This window comes from Balaenoptera borealis (genome assembly GCF_965194805.1).
Source record: "Balaenoptera borealis genome assembly, chromosome: 9".
Classification (NCBI taxonomy): Eukaryota; Metazoa; Chordata; class Mammalia; order Artiodactyla; family Balaenopteridae; genus Balaenoptera; species Balaenoptera borealis.
The window spans coordinates 85,485,365-85,512,320 of NC_138873.1; positions in this window are offsets into that span (position 1 = coordinate 85,485,365).

Consider the following 26,956-nt stretch of genomic DNA (forward strand, 5'->3'; position numbering starts at 1 on the left):
ACACTTATCATAAGATATCACTCATAGAGGGAATGTAAAAACCGCTACCCTTGAACTGAATTACAAAACAGAACAGAGTCACACGTTTAGAAAACACACTATGGCTGCTTAACGGGAAAGGTGAGGTGGGGTGATGCATAAAACACGGGTTTCAAATTAGCTCAGATACCGTTCCAGAAACCCAATATGTAATAGACAAGACCTACTCCTTGCTCAGTGAACTGGACTCAACACCCCCTATTCACCGCCCAAGAATATATCTGACTAGTAAGAATCTTAAAACCTATGTATTGATATCTCTCTGTAAGTGAGTCAAGTGGGTGTAAAGCGGCATAAACACAGCAGTGAAAAGCAGCTAAACCCCATTATAAAAATCAATTACTTTAAAAAACCCGTGAAACAAAGACAGTGAAAGAGAGAGAAATTCTTACAAAATTCGTTCAGGGGCTGTGATGCCACCTGGATTGACCATATCTAGACCCACAGCTGATTGAGACATAAGGGTGGACACTCGTGGGGCTGAGAGGTTTGGTGAGGTTGGCTGAGCTAACGCAGACCCTTTAAAGTAATACGGCGTGGTACCCATCCCATGGGTCCCAAATCTCCAGGTTCAAGGGCATCGTCCTACATTGAAAACATGCATGAGAAACCCCGAAGATGGTACACCGTGTGATCGGGAAAGGTTTCTAAAACGCACCTCATTTCTCATCTCCTTGTGCTCCGGTTCGCCATTCCAGCCGCTTTACTAGCAATCTCCCTTCTTGGAGAATCAGCACCTTTATCCTCCTGTTCCGTACAGGTTGCAAATTGTCCTGAGGATGAACGGGAAGAGGGGGAACCAATGAGAGACTAGCTCTAGGTGTTGGGGCAGGCACAGGTCATTCTATTTTCCCATCAGGAAGAAGAATTAACCACAGGCTCAGCCTGCCACCAGGAACCAGAAGACGGCCTGAAGCAATCCTGCGCTTTTGCGGCCAGCTCCCAAGAAAGCGAGTTGAAGAATGGAGCTCAGGGGCACTGCAATTCACATACCTGCAGACTTAGAAATGATAACTCTCGTCCACAAATATATTGAGGGAAGGCAACGAAGAGGATTTGAAAGCAAGGCAGAATTGCAGGAAACAGATTTCAGGAGGTAGATTCGAATCGCCTTTAAAGCACAGGAAAAGCGGCAAAACCTCGACAATGATGCCCTTGGCCAAAAAGGGCGTATGCGTTTTTTCCTGAATATATTCAGGAAAAAACGCATACGCCCTTTTTGGCCAACCAAGCAACCTGGAAAGGCAAATCAGCGCTACAAAGAAGTCTCGCTTCCCATCGGTCAAAAGGGCCATGCTGAATAAAGTGTCAAAACCAGAAATGCAGGACAGGCCATGGAGAAATGGGAGCCTTGCTACGCTGATGGGCGGGATGTAAATTGCCAACAGCCACTCTGGAGAAGTGTACAGTGTGTCCTGAAACATCTAAAAAACTCAGCTTAGAGAGCATAGCGCACTTCCACTCATGGGCGTATAAATTCGGAAAACTAAAACTCAGCAACACAGGCACCCCAAAGTTTTGGGCTACTCTGTTGACAAGAACCTCCACTTCGCTACACCTTAAATATCCCAGGAAAGAGAAGAATGAATAAAGTAGTTGCGGTCCTTATGTACAATGGAATATCACTCAGCCATGAAATCAATGTCATAAGGCTAGTAGCAGCATGATGAGTGGATTTAGATATGACGATTCTAAGTGAAATAAGTCACACAGAAAAAGACACTTATCATAAGATATCACTCATACAGGGAATGTAAAAACCGCTACCCTTGAACTGAATTACAAAACAGAACAGAGTCACACGTTTAGAAAACACACTATGGCTGCTTAACGGGAAAGGTGAGGTGGGGTGATGCATAAAACACGGGTTTCAAATTAGCTCAGATACCGTTCCAGAAACCCAATATGTAATAGACAAGACCTACTCCTTGCTCAGTGAACTGGACTCAATACCCCCTATTCACCGCCCAAGAATATATCTGACTAGTAAGAATCTTAAAACCTATGTATTGATATCTCTCTGTAAGTGAGTCAAATGGGTGTAAAGCGGCATAAACACAGCAGTGAAAAGCAGCTAAACCCCATTATAAAAATCAATTACTTTAAAAAACCCGTGAAACAAAGACAGTGAAAGAGAGAGAAATTCTTACAAAATTCGTTCAGGGGCTGTGATGCCACCTGGATTGACCATATCTAGACCCACAGCTGATTGAGACATAAGGGTGGACACTCGTGGGGCTGAGAGGTTTGGTGAGGTTGGCTGAGCTAACGCAGACCCTTTAAAGTAATTCGGCGTGGTACCCATCCCATGGGTCCCAAATCTCCAGGTTCAAGGGCATCGTCCTACATTGAAAACATGCATGAGAAACCCCGAAGATGGTACACCGTGTGATCGGGAAAGGTTTCTAAAACGCACCTCATTTCTCATCTCCTTGTGCTCCGGTTCGCCATTCCAGCCGCTTTACTAGCAATCTCCCTCCTTGGAGAATCAGCACCTTTATCCTCCTGTTCCGTACAGGTTGCAAATTGTCCTGAGGATGAACGGGAAGAGGGGGAACCAATGAGAGACTAGCTCTAGGTGTTGGGGCAGGCACAGGTCATTCTATTTTCCCATCAGGAAGAAGAATTAACCACAGGCTCAGCCTGCCGCCAGGAACCAGAATACGGCCTGAAGCAATCCTGCGCTTTTGCGGCCAGCTCCCAAGAAAGCGAGTTGAAGAATGGAGCTCAGGGGCACTGCAATTCACAAACCTGCAGTCTTAGAAATGATAACTCTCGTCCACAAATATATTGAGGGAAGGCAACGAAGAGGATTTGAAAGCAAGGCAGAATTGCAGGAAACAGATTTCAGGAGGTAGATTCGAATCGCCTTTAAAGCACAGGAAAAGCGGCAAAACCTCGACAATGATGCCCTTGGCCAAAAAGGGCGGATGCGTTTTTTCCTGAATATATTCAGGAAAAAACGCATACGCCCTTTTTGGCCAACCAAGCAACCTGGAAAGGCAAATCAGCGCTACAAAGAAGTCTCGCTTCCCATCGGTCAAAAGGGCCATGCTGAATAAAGTGTCCAAACCAGAAATGCAGGACAGGCCATGGAGAAATGGGAGCCTTGCTACGCTGATGGGCGGGATGTAAATTGCCAACAGCCACTCTGGAGAAGTGTACAGTGTGTCCTGAAACATCTAAAAAACTCAGCTTAGAGAGCATAGCGCACTTCCACTCATGGGAGTATAAAGTGGGAAAACTAAAAATCAGCATGACACAGGCACCTCAAAGTTTTGGGCTACTCTGTTGACAAGAACCTCCACTTCGCTACACCTTAAATATCCCAGGAAAGAGAAGAATGGATAAAGAAGTTGTGGTCCTTATGTACAATGGAATATCACTCAGCCATGAAATCAATGTCATAAGGCTAGTAGCAGCATGATGAGTGGATTTAGGTATGACGATTCTAAGTGAAATAAGTAGCACAGAAAAAGACACTTATCATAAGATATAACTTATAGAGGGAATGTAAAAACCGCTACCCTTGAACTGAATTACAAAACAGAACAGAGTCACACGTTTAGAAAACACACTATGGCTGCTTAACGGGAAAGGTGAGGTGGGGTGATGCATAAAACACGGGTTTCAAATTAGCTCAGATACCGTTCCAGAAACCCAATATGTAATAGACAAGACCTACTCCTTGCTCAGTGAACTGGACTCAACACCCCCTATTCACCGCCCAAGAATATATCTGACTAGTAGGAATCTTAAAACCTATGTATTGATATCTCTCTGTAAGTGAGTCAAATGGGTGTAAAGCGGCATAAACACAGCAGTGAAAAGCAGCTAAACCCCATTATAAAAATCAATTACGTTTCAAAACCCGTGAAACAAAGACAGTGAAAGAGAGAGAAATTCTTACAAAATTCGTTCAGGGGCTGTGATGCCACCTGGATTGACCATATCTAGACCCACAGCTGATTGAGACATAAGGGTGGACACTCTTGGGGCTGAGAGGTTTGGTGAGGTTGGGTGAGAAAACGCAGACCCTTTAAAGTAATACGGCGTGGTACCCATCCCATGGGTCCCAAATCTCCAGGTTCAAGGGCATCGTCCTACATTGAAAACATGCATGAGAAACCCCGAAGATGGTACACCGTGTGATCGGGAAAGGTTTCTAAAACGCACCTCATTTCTCATCTCCTTGTGCTCCGGTTCGCCATTCCAGCCGCTTTACTAGCAATCTCCCTCCTTGAAGAATCAGCACCTTTATCCTCCTGTTCCGTACAGGTTGCAAATTGTCCTGAGGATGAACGGGAAGAGGGGGAACCAATGAGAGACTAGCTCTAGGTGTTGGGGCAGGCACAGGTCATTCTATTTTCCCATCAGGAAGAAGAATTAACCACAGGCTCAGCCTGCCGCCAGGAACCAGAATACGGCCTGAAGCAATCCTGCGCTTTTGCGGCCAGCTCCCAAGAAAGCGAGTTGAAGAATGGAGCTCAGGGGCACTGCAATTCACAAACCTGCAGACTTAGAAATGATAACTCTCGTCCACAAATATATTGAGGGAAGGCAACGAAGAGGATTTGAAAGCAAGGCAGAATTGCAGGAAACAGATTTCAGGAGGTAGATTCGAATCGCCTTTAAAGCACAGGAAAAGCGGCAAAACCTCGACAATGATGCCCTTGGCCAAAAAGGGCGTATGCGTTTTTTCCTGAATATATTCAGGAAAAAACGCATACGCCCTTTTTGGCCAACCAAGCAACCTGGAAAGGCAAATCAGCGCTACAAAGAAGTCTCGCTTCCCATCGGTCAAAAGGGCCATGATGAATAAAGTGTCAAAACCAGAAATGCTGGACAGGCCTTGGAGAAATGGGAGCCTTGCTACGCTGATGGGCGGGATGTAAATTGCCAACAGCCACACTGGAGAAGTGTACGGTGTGTCCTGAAACATCTAAAAAACTCAGCTTAGAGACCATAGGGCACTTCCTCTCATGGGCGTATAAATTGGGAAAACTAAAAATCAGCAAGACACAGGCACCCCAAAGTTTTGGGCTGCTCTGTTGACAAGAACCTCCACTTCGTTACACCTTAAATATCCCAGGAAAGAGAAGAATGGATAAAGAAGTTGTGGTCCTTATGTACAATGGAATATCACTCAGCCATGAAATCAACGTCATAAGGCTAGTAGCAGCATGATGAGTGGATTTAGGTACGACGATTCTAAGTGAAATAAGTCACACAGAAAAAGACACTTATCATGAGATATCACTTATAGAGGGAATGTCAAAACCGCTACCCTTGAACTGAATTACAAAACAGAACAGAGTCACACGTTTAGAAAACACACTATGGCTGCTTAACGGGAAAGGTGAGGTGGGGTGATGCATAAAACACGGGTTTCAAATTAGCTCAGATACCGTTCCAGAAACCCAATATGTAATAGACAAGACCTACTCCTTGCTCAGTGAACTGGACTCAACACCCCCTATTCACCGCCCAAGAATATATCTGACTAGTAAGAATCTTAAAACCTATGTATTGATATCTCTCTGTAAGTGAGTCAAATGGGTGTAAAGCGGCATAAACACAGCAGTGAAAAGCAGCTAAACCCCATTATAAAAATCAATTACGTTTCAAAACCCGTGAAACAAAGACAGTGAAAGAGAGAGAAATTCTTACAAAATTCGTTCAGGAGCTGTGATGCCACCTGGATTGACCATATCTAGACCCACAGCTGATTGAGACATAAGGGTGGACACTCTTGGGGCTGAGAGGTTTGGTGAGGTTGGGTGAGAAAACGCAGACCCTTTAAAGTAATACGGCGTGGTACCCATCCCATGGGTCCCAAATCTCCAGGTTCAAGGGCATCGTCCTATATTGAAAACATGCATGAGAAACCCCGAAGATGGTACACCGTGTGATCGGGAAAGGTTTCTAAAACGCACCTCATTTCTCATCTCCTTGTGCTCCGGTTCGCCATTCCAGCCGCTTTACTAGCAATCTCCCTCCTTGGAGAATCAGCACCTTTATCCTCCTGTTCCGTACAGGTTGCTAATTGTCCTGAGGATGAACGGGAAGAGGGGGAACCAATGAGAGACTAGCTCTAGGTGTTGGGACAGGCACAGGTCACTCTATTTTCCCATCAGGAAGAAGAATTAACCACAGGCTCAGCCTGCCACCAGGAACCAGAAGACGGCCTGAAGCAATCCTGCGCTTTTGCGGCCAGCTCCCAAGAAAGCGAGTTGAAGAATGGAGCTCAGGGGCACTACAATTCACAAACCTGCAGACTTAGAAATGATAACTCTCGTCCACAAATATATTGAGGGAAGGCAACGAAGAGGATTTGAAAGCAAGGCAGAATTGCAGGAAACAGATTTCAGGAGGTAGATTCGAATCGCCTTTAAAGCACAGGAAAAGCGGCAAAACCTCGACAATGATGCCCTTGGTCAAAAAGGGCGTATGCGTTTTTTCCTGAATATATTCAGGAGAAAACGCATACGCCCTTTTTGGCCAACCAAGCAACCTGGAAAGGCAAATCAGCGCTACAAAGAAGTCTCGCTTCCCATCGGTCAAAAGGGCCATGCTGAATAAAGTGTCAAAACCAGAAATGCAGGACAGGCCATGGAGAAATGGGAGCCTTGCTACGCTGATGGGCGGGATGTAAATTGCTAACAGCCACTCCGGAGAAGTGTACGGTGTGTCCTGAAACATCTAAAAAACTCAGCTTAGAGACCATAGGGCACTTCCTCTCATGGGCGTATAAATTGGGAAAACTAAAAATCAGCAAGACACAGGCACCCAAAAGTTTTGGGCTACTCTCTTGACAAGAACCTCCACTTCGTTACACCTTAAATATCCCAGGAAAGAGAAGAATGGATAAAGAAGTTGCGGTCCTTATGTACAATGGAATATCACTCAGCCATGGAATCAACGTCATAAGGCTAGTAGCAGCATGATGAGTGGATTTAGGTACGACCATTCTAAGTGAAATAAGTCACACAGAAAAAGACACTTATCATGAGATATCACTTATAGAGGGAATGTCAAAACCGCTACCCTTGAACTGAATTACAAAACAGAACAGAGTCACACGTTTAGAAAACACACTATGGCTGCTTAACGGGAAAGGTGAGGTGGGGTGATGCATAAAACAAGGGTTTCAAATTAGCTCAGATACCGTTCCAGAAACCCAATATGTAATAGACAAGACCTACTCCTTGCTCAGTGAACTGGACTCAACACCCCCTATTCACCGCCCAAGAATATATCTGACTAGTAAGTATCTTCAAACCTATGTATTGATATCTCTCTGTAAGTGAGTCAAGTGGGTGTAAAGCGGCATAAACACAGCAGTGAAAAGCAGCTAAACCCCATTATAAAAATCAATTACTTTAAAAAACCCGTGAAACAAAGACAGTGAAAGAGAGAGAAATTCTTACAAAATTCGTTCAGGGGCTGTGATGCCACCTGGATTGACCATATCTAGACCCACAGCTGATTGAGACATAAGGGTGGACACTCTTGGGGCTGAGAGGTTTGCTGAGGTTGGGTGAGCAAACGCAGACCCTTTAAAGTAATACGGCGTGGTACCCATCCCATGGGTCCCAAATCTCCAGGTTCAAGGGCATCTTCCTACATTGAAAACATGCATGAGAAACCCCGAAGATGGTACACCGTGTGATCGGGAAAGGTTTCTAAAACGCACCTCATTTCTCATCTCCTTGTGCTCCGGTTCGCCATTCCAGCCGCTTTACTAGCAATCTCCCTCCTTGGAGAATCAGCACCTTTATCCTCCTGTTCCGTACAGGTTGCTAATTGTCCTGAGGATGAACGGGAAGAGGGGGAACCAATGAGAGACTAGCTCTAGGTGTTGGGGCAGGCACAGGTCATTCTATTTTCCCATCAGGAAGAAGAATTAACCACAGGCTCAGCCTGCCGCCAGGAACCAGAATACGGCCTGAAGCAATCCTGCGCTTTTGCGGCCAGCTCCCAAGAAAGCGAGTTGAAGAATGGAGCTCAGGGGCACTGCAATTCACAAACCTGCAGACTTAGAAATGATAACTCTCGTCCACAAATATATTGAGGGAAGGCAACGAAGAGGATTTGAAAGCAAGGCAGAATTGCAGGAAACAGATTTCAGGAGGTAGATTCGAATCGCCTTTAAAGCACAGGAAAAGCGGCAAAACCTCGACAATGATGCCCTTGGCCAAAAAGGGCGTATGCGTTTTTTCCTGAATATATTCAGGAAAAAACGCATACGCCCTTTTTGGCCAACCAAGCAACCTGGAAAGGCAAATCAGCGCTACAAAGAAGTCTCGCTTCCCATCGGTCAAAAGGGCCATGATGAATAAAGTGTCAAAACCAGAAATGCTGGACAAGCCTTGGAGAAATGGGAGCCTTGCTACGCTGATGGGCGGGATGTAAATTGCCAACAGCCACACTGGAGAAGTGTACGGTGTGTCCTGAAACATCTAAAAAACTCAGCTTAGAGACCATAGGGCACTTCCTCTCATGGGCGTATAAATTGGGAAAACTAAAAATCAGCAAGACACAGGCACCCCAAAGTTTTGGGCTGCTCTGTTGACAAGAACCTCCACTTCGTTACACCTTAAATATCCCAGGAAAGAGAAGAATGGATAAAGAAGTTGTGGTCCTTATGTACAATGGAATATCACTCAGCCATGAAATCAACGTCATAAGGCTAGTAGCAGCATGATGAGTGGATTTAGGTACGACGATTCTAAGTGAAATAAGTCACACAGAAAAAGACACTTATCATGAGATATCACTTATAGAGGGAATGTCAAAACCGCTACCCTTGAACTGAATTACAAAACAGAACAGAGTCACACGTTTAGAAAACACACTATGGCTGCTTAACGGGAAAGGTGAGGTGGGGTGATGCATAAAACACGGATTTCAAATTAGCTCAGATACCGTTCCAGAAACCCAATATGTAATAGACAAGACCTACTCCTTGCTCAGTGAACTGGACTCAACACCCCCTATTCACCGCCCAAGAATATATCTGACTAGTAAGAATCTTAAAACCTATGTATTGATATCTCTCTGTAAGTGAGTCAAATGGGTGTAAAGCGGCATAAACACAGCAGTGAAAAGCAGCTAAACCCCATTATAAAAATCAATTACGTTTCAAAACCCGTGAAACAAAGACAGTGAAAGAGAGAGAAATTCTTACAAAATTCGTTCAGGAGCTGTGATGCCACCTGGATTGACCATATCTAGACCCACAGCTGATTGAGACATAAGGGTGGACACTCTTGGGGCTGAGAGGTTTGGTGAGGTTGGGTGAGAAAACGCAGACCCTTTAAAGTAATACGGCGTGGTACCCATCCCATGGGTCCCAAATCTCCAGGTTCAAGGGCATCGTCCTATATTGAAAACATGCATGAGAAACCCCGAAGATGGTACACCGTGTGATCGGGAAAGGTTTCTAAAACGCACCTCATTTCTCATCTCCTTGTGCTCCGGTTCGCCATTCCAGCCGCTTTACTAGCAATCTCCCTCCTTGGAGAATCAGCACCTTTATCCTCCTGTTCCGTACAGGTTGCTAATTGTCCTGAGGATGAACGGGAAGAGGGGGAACCAATGAGAGACTAGCTCTAGGTGTTGGGACAGGCACAGGTCACTCTATTTTCCCATCAGGAAGAAGAATTAACCACAGGCTCAGCCTGCCACCAGGAACCAGAAGACGGCCTGAAGCAATCCTGCGCTTTTGCGGCCAGCTCCCAAGAAAGCGAGTTGAAGAATGGAGCTCAGGGGCACTGCAATTCACAAACCTGCAGTCTTAGAAATGATAACTCTCGTCCACAAATATATTGAGGGAAGGCAACGAAGAGGATTTGAAAGCAAGGCAGAATTGCAGGAAACAGATTTCAGGAGGTAGATTCGAATCGCCTTTAAAGCACAGGAAAAGCGGCAAAACCTCGACAATGATGCCCTTGGCCAAAAAGGGCGTATGCGTTTTTTCCTGAATATATTCAGGAAAAAACGCATACGCCCTTTTTGGCCAACCAAGCAACCTGGAAAGGCAAATCAGTGCTACAAAGAAGTCTCGCTTCCCATCGGTCAAAAGGGCCATGCTGAATAAAGTGTCCAAACCAGAAATGCAGGACAGGCCATGGAGAAATGGGAGCCTTGCTACGCTGATGGGCGGGATGTAAATTGCCAACAGCCACTCTGGAGAAGTGTACAGTGTGTCCTGAAACATCTAAAAAACTCAGCTTAGAGAGCATAGCGCACTTCCACTCATGGGCGTATAAATTGGGAAAACTAAAAATCAGCATGACACAGGCACCCCAAAGTTTTGGGCTACTCTGTTGACAAGAACCTCCACTTCGCTACACCTTAAATATCCCAGGAAAGAGAAGAATGGATAAAGAAGTTGTGGTCCTTATGTACAATGGAATATCACTCAGCGATGAAATCAATGTCATAAGGCTAGTAGCAGCATGATGAGTGGATTTAGGTATGACGATTCTAAGTGAAATAAGTCACACAGAAAAAGACACTTATCATAAGATATCACTCATAGAGGGAATGTAAAAACCGCTACCCTTGAACTGAATTACAAAACAGAACAGAGTCACACGTTTAGAAAACACACTATGGCTGCTTAACGGGAAAGGTGAGGTGGGGTGATGCATAAAACACGGGTTTCAAATTAGCTCAGATACCGTTCCAGAAACCCAATATGTAATAGACAAGACCTACTCCTTGCTCAGTGAACTGGACTCAACACCCCCTATTCACCGCCCAAGAATATATCTGACTAGTAAGAATCTTAAAACCTATGTATTGATATCTCTCTGTAAGTGAGTCAAATGGGTGTAAAGCGGCATAAACACAGCAGTGAAAAGCAGCTAAACCCCATTATAAAAATCAATTACGTTTCAAAACCCGTGAAACAAAGACAGTGAAAGAGAGAGAAATTCTTACAAAATTCGTTCAGGAGCTGTGATGCCACCTGGATTGACCATATCTAGACCCACAGCTGATTGAGACATAAGGGTGGACACTCTTGGGGCTGAGAGGTTTGGTGAGGTTGGGTGAGAAAACGCAGACCCTTTAAAGTAATACGGCGTGGTACCCATCCCATGGGTCCCAAATCTCCAGGTTCAAGGGCATCGTCCTATATTGAAAACATGCATGAGAAACCCCGAAGATGGTACACCGTGTGATCGGGAAAGGTTTCTAAAACGCACCTCATTTCTCATCTCCTTGTGCTCCGGTTCGCCATTCCAGCCGCTTTACTAGCAATCTCCCTCCTTGGAGAATCAGCACCTTTATCCTCCTGTTCCGTACAGGTTGCTAATTGTCCTGAGGATGAACGGGAAGAGGGGGAACCAATGAGAGACTAGCTCTAGGTGTTGGGACAGGCACAGGTCACTCTATTTTCCCATCAGGAAGAAGAATTAACCACAGGCTCAGCCTGCCACCAGGAACCAGAAGACGGCCTGAAGCAATCCTGCGCTTTTGCGGCCAGCTCCCAAGAAAGCGAGTTGAAGAATGGAGCTCAGGGGCACTACAATTCACAAACCTGCAGACTTAGAAATGATAACTCTCGTCCACAAATATATTGAGGGAAGGCAACGAAGAGGATTTGAAAGCAAGGCAGAATTGCAGGAAACAGATTTCAGGAGGTAGATTCGAATCGCCTTTAAAGCACAGGAAAAGCGGCAAAACCTCGACAATGATGCCCTTGGTCAAAAAGGGCGTATGCGTTTTTTCCTGAATATATTCAGGAGAAAACGCATACGCCCTTTTTGGCCAACCAAGCAACCTGGAAAGGCAAATCAGCGCTACAAAGAAGTCTCGCTTCCCATCGGTCAAAAGGGCCATGCTGAATAAAGTGTCAAAACCAGAAATGCAGGACAGGCCATGGAGAAATGGGAGCCTTGCTACGCTGATGGGCGGGATGTAAATTGCTAACAGCCACTCCGGAGAAGTGTACGGTGTGTCCTGAAACATCTAAAAAACTCAGCTTAGAGACCATAGGGCACTTCCTCTCATGGGCGTATAAATTGGGAAAACTAAAAATCAGCAAGACACAGGCACCCAAAAGTTTTGGGCTACTCTCTTGACAAGAACCTCCACTTCGTTACACCTTAAATATCCCAGGAAAGAGAAGAATGGATAAAGAAGTTGCGGTCCTTATGTACAATGGAATATCACTCAGCCATGGAATCAACGTCATAAGGCTAGTAGCAGCATGATGAGTGGATTTAGGTACGACCATTCTAAGTGAAATAAGTCACACAGAAAAAGACACTTATCATGAGATATCACTTATAGAGGGAATGTCAAAACCGCTACCCTTGAACTGAATTACAAAACAGAACAGAGTCACACGTTTAGAAAACACACTATGGCTGCTTAACGGGAAAGGTGAGGTGGGGTGATGCATAAAACAAGGGTTTCAAATTAGCTCAGATACCGTTCCATAAACCCAATATGTAATAGACAAGACCTACTCCTTGCTCAGTGAACTGGACTCAACACCCCCTATTCACCGCCCAAGAATATATCTGACTAGTAAGTATCTTCAAACCTATGTATTGATATCTCTCTGTAAGTGAGTCAAGTGGGTGTAAAGCGGCATAAACACAGCAGTGAAAAGCAGCTAAACCCCATTATAAAAATCAATTACTTTAAAAAACCCGTGAAACAAAGACAGTGAAAGAGAGAGAAATTCTTACAAAATTCGTTCAGGGGCTGTGATGCCACCTGGATTGACCATATCTAGACCCACAGCTGATTGAGACATAAGGGTGGACACTCTTGGGGCTGAGAGGTTTGCTGAGGTTGGGTGAGCAAACGCAGACCCTTTAAAGTAATACGGCGTGGTACCCATCCCATGGGTCCCAAATCTCCAGGTTCAAGGGCATCTTCCTACATTGAAAACATGCATGAGAAACCCCGAAGATGGTACACCGTGTGATCGGGAAAGGTTTCTAAAACGCACCTCATTTCTCATCTCCTTGTGCTCCGGTTCGCCATTCCAGCCGCTTTACTAGCAATCTCCCTCCTTGGAGAATCAGCACCTTTATCCTCCTGTTCCGTACAGGTTGCTAATTGTCCTGAGGATGAACGGGAAGAGGGGGAACCAATGAGAGACTAGCTCTAGGTGTTGGGGCAGGCACAGGTCATTCTATTTTCCCATCAGGAAGAAGAATTAACCACAGGCTCAGCCTGCCGCCAGGAACCAGAATACGGCCTGAAGCAATCCTGCGCTTTTGCGGCCAGCTCCCAAGAAAGCGAGTTGAAGAATGGAGCTCAGGGGCACTGCAATTCACAAACCTGCAGACTTAGAAATGATAACTCTCGTCCACAAATATATTGAGGGAAGGCAACGAAGAGGATTTGAAAGCAAGGCAGAATTGCAGGAAACAGATTTCAGGAGGTAGATTCGAATCGCCTTTAAAGCACAGGAAAAGCGGCAAAACCTCGACAATGATGCCCTTGGCCAAAAAGGGCGTATGCGTTTTTTCCTGAATATATTCAGGAAAAAACGCATACGCCCTTTTTGGCCAACCAAGCAACCTGGAAAGGCAAATCAGCGCTACAAAGAAGTCTCGCTTCCCATCGGTCAAAAGGGCCATGATGAATAAAGTGTCAAAACCAGAAATGCTGGACAGGCCTTGGAGAAATGGGAGCCTTGCTACGCTGATGGGCGGGATGTAAATTGCCAACAGCCACACTGGAGAAGTGTACGGTGTGTCCTGAAACATCTAAAAAACTCAGCTTAGAGACCATAGGGCACTTCCTCTCATGGGCGTATAAATTGGGAAAACTAAAAATCAGCAAGACACAGGCACCCCAAAGTTTTGGGCTGCTCTGTTGACAAGAACCTCCACTTCGTTACACCTTAAATATCCCAGGAAAGAGAAGAATGGATAAAGAAGTTGTGGTCCTTATGTACAATGGAATATCACTCAGCCATGAAATCAACGTCATAAGGCTAGTAGCAGCATGATGAGTGGATTTAGGTACGACGATTCTAAGTGAAATAAGTCACACAGAAAAAGACACTTATCATGAGATATCACTTATAGAGGGAATGTCAAAACCGCTACCCTTGAACTGAATTACAAAACAGAACAGAGTCACACGTTTAGAAAACACACTATGGCTGCTTAACGGGAAAGGTGAGGTGGGGTGATGCATAAAACAAGGGTTTCAAATTAGCTCAGATACCGTTCCAGAAACCCAATATGTAATAGACAAGACCTACTCCTTGCTCAGTGAACTGGACTCAACACCCCCTATTCACCGCCCAAGAATATATCTGACTAGTAAGAATCTTAAAACCTATGTATTGATATCTCTCTGTAAGTGAGTCAAGTGGGTGTAAAGCGGCATAAACACAGCAGTGAAAAGCAGCTAAACCCCATTATAAAAATCAATTACTTTAAAAAACCCGTGAAACAAAGACAGTGAAAGAGAGAGATATTCTTACAAAATTCGTTCAGGGGCTGTGATGCCACCTGGATTGACCATATCTAGACCCACAGCTGATTGAGACATAAGGGTGGACACTCGTGGGGCTGAGAGGTTTGGTGAGGTTGGCTGAGCTAACGCAGACCCTTTAAAGTAATTCGGCGTGGTACCCATCCCATGGGTCCCAAATCTCCAGGTTCAAGGGCATCGTCCTACATTGAAAACATGCATGAGAAACCCCGAAGATGGTACACCGTGTGATCGGGAAAGGTTTCTAAAACGCACCTCATTTCTCATCTCCTTGTGCTCCCGTTCGCCATTCCAGCCGCTTTACTAGCAATCTCCCTCCTTGGAGAATCAGCACCTTTATCCTCCTGTTCCGTACAGGTTGCAAATTGTCCTGAGGATGAACGGGAAGAGGGGGAACCAATGAGAGACTAGCTCTAGGTGTTGGGGCAGGCACAGGTCATTCTATTTTCCCATCAGGAAGAAGAATTAACCACAGGCTCAGCCTGCCGCCAGGAACCAGAATACGGCCTGAAGCAATCCTGCGCTTTTGCGGCCAGCTCCCAAGAAAGCGAGTTGAAGAATGGAGCTCAGGGGCACTGCAATTCACAAACCTGCAGTCTTAGAAATGATAACTCTCGTCCACAAATATATTGAGGGAAGGCAACGAAGAGGATTTGAAAGCAAGGCAGAATTGCAGGAAACAGATTTCAGGAGGTAGATTCGAATCGCCTTTAAAGCACAGGAAAAGCGGCAAAACCTCGACAATGATGCCCTTGGCCAAAAAGGGCGTATGCGTTTTTTCCTGAATATATTCAGGAAAAAACGCATACGCCCTTTTTGGCCAACCAAGCAACCTGGAAAGGCAAATCAGCGCTACAAAGAAGTCTCGCTTCCCATCGGTCAAAAGGGCCATGCTGAATAAAGTGTCCAAACCAGAAATGCAGGACAGGCCAGGGATAAATGGGAGCCTTGCTACGCTGATGGGCGGGATGTAAATTGCCAACAGCCACTCCGGAGAAGTGTACGGTGTGTCCTGAAACATCTAAAAAACTCAGCTTAGAGACCATAGGGCACTTCCTCTCATGGGCGTATAAATTGGGAAAACTAAAAATCAGCAAGACACAGGCACCCAAAAGTTTTGGGCTACTCTCTTGACAAGAACCTCCACTTCGTTACACCTTAAATATCCCAGGAAAGAGAAGAATGGATAAAGAAGTTGCGGTCCTTATGTACAATGGAATATCACTCAGCCATGAAATCAATGTCATAAGGCTAGTAGCAGCATGATGAGTGGATTTAGGTACGACCATTCTAAGTGAAATAAGTCACACAGAAAAAGACACTTATCATGAGATATCACTTATAGAGGGAATGTCAAAACCGCTACCCTTGAACTGAATTACAAAACAGAACAGAGTCACACGTTTAGAAACACACTATGGCTGCTTAACGGGAAAGGTGAGGTGGGGTGATGCATAAAACAAGGGTTTCAAATTAGCTCAGATACCGTTCCATAAACCCAATATGTAATAGACAAGACCTACTCCTTGCTCAGTGAACTGGACTCAACACCCCCTATTCACCGCCCAAGAATATATCTGACTAGTAAGTATCTTCAAACCTCTGTATTGATATCTCTCTGTAAGTGAGTCAAGTGGGTGTAAAGCGGCATAAACACAGCAGTGATAAGCAGCCAAACCCCATTATAAAAATCAATTACTTTTCAAAACCCGTGAAACAAAGACAGTGAAAGAGAGAGAAATTCTTACAAAATTCGTTCAGGGGCTGTGATGCCACCTGGATTGACCATATCTAGACCCACAGCTGATTGAGACATAAGGGTGGACACTCTTGGGGCTGAGAGGTTTGGTGAGGTTGGGTGAGCAAACGCAGACCCTTTAAAGTAATACGGCGTGGTACCCATCCCATGGGTCCCAAATCTCCAGGTTCAAGGGCATCTTCCTATATTGAAAACATGCATGAGAAACCCCGAAGATGGTACACCGTGTGATCGGGAAAGGTTTCTAAAACGCACCTCATTTCTCATCTCCTTGTGCTCCGGTTCGCCATTCCAGCCGCTTTACTAGCAATCTCCCTCCTTGGAGAATCAGCACCTTTATCCTCCTGTTCCGTACAGGTTGCTAATTGTCCTGAGGATGAACGGGAAGAGGGGGAACCAATGAGAGACTAGCTCTAGGTGTTGGAACAGGCACAGGTCACTCTATTTTCCCATCAGGAAGAAGAATTAACCACAGGCTCAGCCTGCCACCAGGAACCAGAAGACGGCCTGAAGCAATCCTGCGCTTTTGCGGCCAGCTCCCAAGAAAGCGAGTTGAAGAATGGAGCTCAGGGGCACTACAATTCACAAACCTGCAAACTTAGAAATGATAACTCTCGTCCACAAATATATTGAGGGAAGGCAACGAAGAGGATTTGAAAGCAAGGCAGAATTGCAGGAAACAGATTTCAGGAGGTAGATTCGAATCGCCTTTAAAGCACAGGAAAAGCGGCAAAACCTCGACAATGATGCCCTTGGTCAAAAAGGGCGTATGCGTTTTTTCCTGAATATATTCAGGAGAAAACGCATACGCCCTTTTTGGCCAACCAAGCAACCTGGAAAGGCAAATCAGCGCTACAAAGAAGTCTCGCTTCCCATCGGTCAAAAGGGCCATGCTGAATAAAGTGTCAAAACCAGAAATGCTGGACAGGCCTTGGAGAAATGGGAGCCTTGCTACGCTGATGGGCGGGATGTAAATTGCCAACAGCAACACTGGAGAAGTGTACGGTGTGTCCTGAAACATCTAAAAAACTCAGCTTAGAGACCATAGGGCACTTCCTCTCATGGGCGTATAAATTGGGAAAACTAAAAATCAGCAAGACACAGGCACCCCAAAGTTTTGGGCTACTCTGTTGACAAGAACCTCCACTTCGCTACACCTTAAATATCCCAGGAAAGAGAAGAATGGATAAAGAAGTTGTGGTCCTTATGTACAATGGAATATCACTCATCCATGAAATCAATGTCATAAGGCTAGTAGCAGCATGATGAGTGGATTTAGATATGACGATTCTAAGTGAAATAAGTCACACAGAAAAAGACACTTATCATAAGATATCACTCATAGAGGGAATGTAAAAACCGCTACCCTTGAACTGAATTACAAAACAGAACAGAGTCACACGTTTAGAAAACACACTATGGCTGCTTAACGGGAAAGGTGAGGTGGGGTGATGCATAAAACACGGGTTTCAAATTAGCTCAGATACCGTTCCAGAAACCCAATATGTAATAGACAAGACCTACTCCTTGCTCAGTGAACTGGACTCAACACCCCCTATTCACCGCCCAAGAATATATCTGACTAGTAAGAATCTTAAAACCTATGTATTGATATCTCTCTGTAAGTGAGTCAAGTGGGTGTAAAGCGGCATAAACACAGCAGTGAAAAGCAGCTAAACCCCATTATAAAAATCAATTACTTTAAAAAACCCGTGAAACAAAGACAGTGAAAGAGAGAGAAATTCTTACAAAATTCGTTCAGGGGCTGTGATGCCACCTGGATTGACCATATCTAGACCCACAGCTGATTGAGACATAAGGGTGGACACTCGTGGGGCTGAGAGGTTTGGTGAGGTTGGCTGAGCTAATGCAGACCCTTTAAAGTAATACGGCGTGGTACCCATCCCATGGGTCCCAAATCTCCAGGTTCAAGGGCATCGTCCTACATTGAAAACATGCATGAGAAACCCCGAAGATGGTACACCGTGTGATCGGGAAAGGTTTCTAAAACGCACCTCATTTCTCATCTCCTTGTGCTCCGGTTCGCCATTCCAGCCGCTTTACTAGCAATCTCCCTTCTTGGAGAATCAGCACCTTTATCCTCCTGTTCCGTACAGGTTGCAAATTGTCCTGAGGATGAACGGGAAGAGGGGGAACCAATGAGAGACTAGCTCTAGGTGTTGGGGCAGGCACAGGTCATTCTATTTTCCCATCAGGAAGAAGAATTAACCACAGGCTCAGCCTGCCACCAGGAACCAGAAGACGGCCTGAAGCAATCCTGCGCTTTTGCGGCCAGCTCCCAAGAAAGCGAGTTGAAGAATGGAGCTCAGGGGCACTGCAATTCACATACCTGCAGACTTAGAAATGATAACTCTCGTCCACAAATATATTGAGGGAAGGCAACGAAGAGGATTTGAAAGCAAGGCAGAATTGCAGGAAACAGATTTCAGGAGGTAGATTCGAATCGCCTTTAAAGCACAGGAAAAGCGGCAAAACCTCGACAATGATGCCCTTGGCCAAAAAGGGCGTATGCGTTTTTTCCTGAATATATTCAGGAAAAAACGCATACGCCCTTTTTGGCCAACCAAGCAACCTGGAAAGGCAAATCAGCGCTACAAAGAAGTCTCGCTTCCCATCGGTCAAAAGGGCCATGCTGAATAAAGTGTCAAAACCAGAAATGCAGGACAGGCCATGGAGAAATGGGAGCCTTGCTACGCTGATGGGCGGGATGTAAATTGCCAACAGCCACTCTGGAGAAGTGTACAGTGTGTCCTGAAACATCTAAAAAACTCAGCTTAGAGAGCATAGCGCACTTCCACTCATGGGCGTATAAATTCGGAAAACTAAAACTCAGCAACACAGGCACCCCAAAGTTTTGGGCTACTCTGTTGACAAGAACCTCCACTTCGCTACACCTTAAATATCCCAGGAAAGAGAAGAATGAATAAAGTAGTTGCGGTCCTTATGTACAATGGAATATCACTCAGCCATGAAATCAATGTCATAAGGCTAGTAGCAGCATGATGAGTGGATTTAGATATGACGATTCTAAGTGAAATAAGTCACACAGAAAAAGACACTTATCATAAGATATCACTCATACAGGGAATGTAAAAACCGCTACCCTTGAACTGAATTACAAAACAGAACAGAGTCACACGTTTAGAAAACACACTATGGCTGCTTAACGGGAAAGGTGAGGTGGGGTGATGCATAAAACACGGGTTTCAAATTAGCTCAGATACCGTTCCAGAAACCCAATATGTAATAGACAAGACCTACTCCTTGCTCAGTGAACTGGACTCAATACCCCCTATTCACCGCCCAAGAATATATCTGACTAGTAAGAATCTTAAAACCTATGTATTGATATCTCTCTGTAAGTGAGTCAAATGGGTGTAAAGCGGCATAAACACAGCAGTGAAAAGCAGCTAAACCCCATTATAAAAATCAATTACGTTTCAAAACCCGTGAAACAAAGACAGTGAAAGAGAGAGAAATTCTTACAAAATTCGTTCAGGGGCTGTGATGCCACCTGGATTGACCATATCTAGACCCACAGCTGATTGAGACATAAGGGTGGACACTCTTGGGGCTGAGAGGTTTGGTGAGGTTGGGTGAGAAAACGCAGACCCTTTAAAGTAATACGGCGTGGTACCCATCCCATGGGTCCCAAATCTCCAGGTTCAAGGGCATCGTCCTACATTGAAAACATGCATGAGAAACCCCGAAGATGGTACACCGTGTGATCGGGAAAGGTTTCTAAAACGCACCTCATTTCTCATCTCCTTGTGCTCCGGTTCGCCATTCCAGCCGCTTTACTAGCAATCTCCCTCCTTGGAGAATCAGCACCTTTATCCTCCTGTTCCGTACAGGTTGCTAATTGTCCTGAGGATGAACGGGAAGAGGGGGAACCAATGAGAGACTAGCTCTAGGTGTTGGGGCAGGCACAGGTCATTCTATTTTCCCATCAGGAAGAAGAATTAACCACAGGCTCAGCCTGCCGCCAGGAACCAGAATACGGCCTGAAGCAATCCTGCGCTTTTGCGGCCAGCTCCCAAGAAAGCGAGTTGAAGAATGGAGCTCAGGGGCACTGCAATTCACAAACCTGCAGACTTAGAAATGATAACTCTCGTCCACAAATATATTGAGGGAAGGCAACGAAGAGGATTTGAAAGCAAGGCAGAATTGCAGGAAACAGATTTCAGGAGGTAGATTCGAATCGCCTTTAAAGCACAGGAAAAGCGGCAAAACCTCGACAATGATGCCCTTGGCCAAAAAGGGCGTATGCGTTTTTTCCTGAATATATTCAGGAAAAAACGCATACGCCCTTTTTGGCCAACCAAGCAACCTGGAAAGGCAAATCAGCGCTACAAAGAAGTCTCGCTTCCCATCGGTCAAAAGGGCCATGATGAATAAAGTGTCAAAACCAGAAATGCTGGACAGGCCTTGGAGAAAGGGGAGCCTTGCTACGCTGATGGGCGGGATGTAAATTGCCAACAGCCAAACTGGAGAAGTGTACGGTGTGTCCTGAAACATCTAAAAAACTCAGCTTAGAGAGCATAGGGCACTTCCCCTCATGGGCGTATAAATTGGGAAAACTAAAAATCAGCAAGACACAGGCATCCCAAAGTTTTGGGCTGCTCTGTTGACAAGAACCTCCACTTCGTTACACCTTAAATATCCCAGGAAAGAGAAGAATGGATAAAGAAGTTGTGGTCCTTATGTACAATGGAATATCACTCAGCCATGAAATCAACGTCATAAGGCTAGTAGCGGCATGATGAGTGGATTTAGGTACGACGATTCTAAGTGAAATAAGTCACACAGAAAAAGACACTTATCATGAGATATCACTTATAGAGGGAATGTCAAAACCGCTACCCTTGAACTGAATTACAAAACAGAACAGAGTCACACGTTTAGAAAACACACTATGGCTGCTTAACGGGAAAGGTGAGGTGGGGTGATGCATAAAACAAGGGTTTCAAATTAGCTCAGATACCGTTCCATAAACCCAATATGTAATAGACAAGACCTACTCCTTGCTCAGTGAACTGGACTCAACACCCCCTATTCACCGCCCAAGAATATATCTGACTAGTAAGAATCTTAAAACCTATGTATTGATATCTCTCTGTAAGTGAGTCAAGTGGGTGTAAAGCGGCATAAACACAGCAGTGAAAAGCAGCTAAACCCCATTATAAAAATCAATTACTTTAAAAAACCCGTGAAACAAAGACAGTGAAAGAGAGAGAAATTCTTACAAAATTCGTTCAGGGGCTGTGATGCCACCTGGATTGACCATATCTAGACCCACAGCTGATTGAGACATAAGGGTGGACACTCGTGGGGCTGAGAGGTTTGGTGAGGTTGGCTGAGCTAACGCAGACCCTTTAAAGTAATACGGCGTGGTACCCATCCCATGGGTCCCAAATCTCCAGGTTCAAGGGCATCGTCCTACATTGAAAACATGCATGAGAAACCCCGAAGATGGTACACCGTGTGATCGGGAAAGGTTTCTAAAACGCACCTCATTTCTCATCTCCTTGTGCTCCGGTTCGCCATTCCAGCCGCTTTACTAGCAATCTCCCTTCTTGGAGAATCAGCACCTTTATCCTCCTGTTCCGTACAGGTTGCAAATTGTCCTGAGGATGAACGGGAAGAGGGGGAACCAATGAGAGACTAGCTCTAGGTGTTGGGGCAGGCACAGGTCATTCTATTTTCCCATCAGGAAGAAGAATTAACCACAGGCTCAGCCTGCCACCAGGAACCAGAAGACGGCCTGAAGCAATCCTGCGCTTTTGCGGCCAGCTCCCAAGAAAGCGAGTTGAAGAATGGAGCTCAGGGGCACTGCAATTCACATACCTGCAGACTTAGAAATGATAACTCTCGTCCACAAATATATTGAGGGAAGGCAACGAAGAGGATTTGAAAGCAAGGCAGAATTGCAGGAAACAGATTTCAGGAGGTAGATTCGAATCGCCTTTAAAGCACAGGAAAAGCGGCAAAACCTCGACAATGATGCCCTTGGCCAAAAAGGGCGTATGCGTTTTTTCCTGAATATATTCAGGAAAAAACGCATACGCCCTTTTTGGCCAACCAAGCAACCTGGAAAGGCAAATCAGCGCTACAAAGAAGTCTCGCTTCCCATCGGTCAAAAGGGCCATGCTGAATAAAGTGTCAAAACCAGAAATGCAGGACAGGCCATGGAGAAATGGGAGCCTTGCTACGCTGATGGGCGGGATGTAAATTGCCAACAGCCACTCTGGAGAAGTGTACAGTGTGTCCTGAAACATCTAAAAAACTCAGCTTAGAGAGCATAGCGCACTTCCACTCATGGGCGTATAAATTCGGAAAACTAAAACTCAGCAACACAGGCACCCCAAAGTTTTGGGCTACTCTGTTGACAAGAACCTCCACTTCGCTACACCTTAAATATCCCAGGAAAGAGAAGAATGAATAAAGTAGTTGCGGTCCTTATGTACAATGGAATATCACTCAGCCATGAAATCAATGTCATAAGGCTAGTAGCAGCATGATGAGTGGATTTAGATATGACGATTCTAAGTGAAATAAGTCACACAGAAAAAGACACTTATCATAAGATATCACTCATACAGGGAATGTAAAAACCGCTACCCTTGAACTGAATTACAAAACAGAACAGAGTCACACGTTTAGAAAACACACTATGGCTGCTTAACGGGAAAGGTGAGGTGGGGTGATGCATAAAACACGGGTTTCAAATTAGCTCAGATACCGTTCCAGAAACCCAATATGTAATAGACAAGACCTACTCCTTGCTCAGTGAACTGGACTCAATACCCCCTATTCACCGCCCAAGAATATATCTGACTAGTAAGAATCTTAAAACCTATGTATTGATATCTCTCTGTAAGTGAGTCAAATGGGTGTAAAGCGGCATAAACACAGCAGTGAAAAGCAGCTAAACCCCATTATAAAAATCAATTACGTTTCAAAACCCGTGAAACAAAGACAGTGAAAGAGAGAGAAATTCTTACAAAATTCGTTCAGGGGCTGTGATGCCACCTGGATTGACCATATCTAGACCCACAGCTGATTGAGACATAAGGGTGGACACTCTTGGGGCTGAGAGGTTTGGTGAGGTTGGGTGAGAAAACGCAGACCCTTTAAAGTAATACGGCGTGGTACCCATCCCATGGGTCCCAAATCTCCAGGTTCAAGGGCATCGTCCTACATTGAAAACATGCATGAGAAACCCCGAAGATGGTACACCGTGTGATCGGGAAAGGTTTCTAAAACGCACCTCATTTCTCATCTCCTTGTGCTCCGGTTCGCCATTCCAGCCGCTTTACTAGCAATCTCCCTCCTTGGAGAATCAGCACCTTTATCCTCCTGTTCCGTACAGGTTGCTAATTGTCCTGAGGATGAACGGGAAGAGGGGGAACCAATGAGAGACTAGCTCTAGGTGTTGGGGCAGGCACAGGTCATTCTATTTTCCCATCAGGAAGAAGAATTAACCACAGGCTCAGCCTGCCGCCAGGAACCAGAATACGGCCTGAAGCAATCCTGCGCTTTTGCGGCCAGCTCCCAAGAAAGCGAGTTGAAGAATGGAGCTCAGGGGCACTGCAATTCACAAACCTGCAGACTTAGAAATGATAACTCTCGTCCACAAATATATTGAGGGAAGGCAACGAAGAGGATTTGAAAGCAAGGCAGAATTGCAGGAAACAGATTTCAGGAGGTAGATTCGAATCGCCTTTAAAGCACAGGAAAAGCGGCAAAACCTCGACAATGATGCCCTTGGCCAAAAAGGGCGTATGCGTTTTTTCCTGAATATATTCAGGAAAAAACGCATACGCCCTTTTTGGCCAACCAAGCAACCTGGAAAGGCAAATCAGCGCTACAAAGAAGTCTCGCTTCCCATCGGTCAAAAGGGCCATGATGAATAAAGTGTCAAAACCAGAAATGCTGGACAGGCCTTGGAGAAAGGGGAGCCTTGCTACGCTGATGGGCGGGATGTAAATTGCCAACAGCCAAACTGGAGAAGTGTACGGTGTGTCCTGAAACATCTAAAAAACTCAGCTTAGAGAGCATAGGGCACTTCCCCTCATGGGCGTATAAATTGGGAAAACTAAAAATCAGCAAGACACAGGCATCCCAAAGTTTTGGGCTGCTCTGTTGACAAGAACCTCCACTTCGTTACACCTTAAATATCCCAGGAAAGAGAAGAATGGATAAAGAAGTTGTGGTCCTTATGTACAATGGAATATCACTCAGCCATGAAATCAACGTCATAAGGCTAGTAGCGGCATGATGAGTGGATTTAGGTACGACGATTCTAAGTGAAATAAGTCACACAGAAAAAGACACTTATCATGAGATATCACTTATAGAGGGAATGTCAAAACCGCTACCCTTGAACTGAATTACAAAACAGAACAGAGTCACACGTTTAGAAAACACACTATGGCTGCTTAACGGGAAAGGTGAGGTGGGGTGATGCATAAAACAAGGGTTTCAAATTAGCTCAGATACCGTTCCATAAACCCAATATGTAATAGACAAGACCTACTCCTTGCTCAGTGAACTGGACTCAACACCCCCTATTCACCGCCCAAGAATATATCTGACTAGTAAGAATCTTAAAACCTATGTATTGATATCTCTCTGTAAGTGAGTCAAGTGGGTGTAAAGCGGCATAAACACAGCAGTGAAAAGCAGCTAAACCCCATTATAAAAATCAATTACTTTAAAAAACCCGTGAAACAAAGACAGTGAAAGAGAGAGAAATTCTTACAAAATTCGTTCAGGGGCTGTGATGCCACCTGGATTGACCATATCTAGACCCACAGCTGATTGAGACATAAGGGTGGACACTCGTGGGGCTGAGAGGTTTGGTGAGGTTGGCTGAGCTAACGCAGACCCTTTAAAGTAATACGGCGTGGTACCCATCCCATGGGTCCCAAATCTCCAGGTTCAAGGGCATCGTCCTACATTGAAAACATGCATGAGAAACCCCGAAGATGGTACACCGTGTGATCGGGAAAGGTTTCTAAAACGCACCTCATTTCTCATCTCCTTGTGCTCCGGTTCACCATTCCAGCCGCTTTACTAGCAATCTCCCTCCTTGGAGAATCAGCACCTTTATCCTCCTGTTCCGTACAGGTTGCTAATTGTCCTGAGGATGAACGGGAAGAGGGGGAACCAATGAGAGACTAGCTCTAGGTGTTGGGGCAGGCACAGGTCATTCTATTTTCCCATCAGGAAGAAGAATTAACCACAGGCTCAGCCTGCCGCCAGGAACCAGAATACGGCCTGAAGCAATCCTGCGCTTTTGCGGCCAGCTCCCAAGAAAGCGAGTTGAAGAATGGAGCTCAGGGGCACTGCAATTCACAAACCTGCAGACTTAGAAATGATAACTCTCGTCCACAAATATATTGAGGGAAGGCAACGAAGAGGATTTGAAAGCAAGGCAGAATTGCAGGAAACAGATTTCAGGAGGTAGATTCGAATCGCCTTTAAAGCACAGGAAAAGCGGCAAAACCTCGACAATGATGCCCTTGGCCAAAAAGGGCGTATGCGTTTTTTCCTGAATATATTCAGGAAAAAACGCATACGCCCTTTTTGGCCAACCAAGCAACCTGGAAAGGCAAATCAGCGCTACAAAGAAGTCTCGCTTCCCATCGGTCAAAAGGGCCATGCTGAATAAAGTGTCAAAACCAGAAATGCAGGACAGGCCATGGAGAAATGGGAGCCTTGCTACGCTGATGGGCGGGATGTAAATTGCCAACAGCCACTCTGGAGAAGTGTACAGTGTGTCCTGAAACATCTAAAAAACTCAGCTTAGAGAGCATAGCGCACTTCCACTCATGGGCGTATAAATTCGGAAAACTAAAACTCAGCAACACAGGCACCCCAAAGTTTTGGGCTACTCTGTTGACAAGAACCTCCACTTCGCTACACCTTAAATATCCCAGGAAAGAGAAGAATGAATAAAGAAGTTGCGGTCCTTATGTACAATGGAATATCACTCAGCCATGAAATCAATGTCATAAGGCTAGTAGCAGCATGATGAGTGGATTTAGATATGACGATTCTAAGTGAAATAAGTCACACAGAAAAAGACACTTATCATAAGATATCACTCATAGAGGGAATGTAAAAACCGCTACCCTTGAACTGAATTACAAAACAGAACAGAGTCACACGTTTAGAAAACACACTATGGCTGCTTAACGGGAAAGGTGAGGTGGGGTGATGCATAAAACACGGGTTTCAAATTAGCTCAGATACCGTTCCACAAACCCAATATGTAATAGACAAGACCTACTCCTTGCTCAGTGAACTGGACTCAATACCCCCTATTCACCGCCCAAGAATATATCTGACTAGTAAGAATCTTAAAACCTATGTATTGATATCTCTCTGTAAGTGAGTCAAATGGGTGTAAAGCGGCATAAACACAGCAGTGAAAAGCAGCTAAACCCCATTATAAAAATCAATTACGTTTCAAAACCCGTGAAACAAAGACAGTGAAAGAGAGAGAAATTCTTACAAAATTCGTTCAGGGGCTGTGATGCCACCTGGATTGACCATATCTAGACCCACAGCTGATTGAGACATAAGGGTGGACACTCTTGGGGCTGAGAGGTTTGGTGAGGTTGGGTGAGAAAACGCAGACCCTTTAAA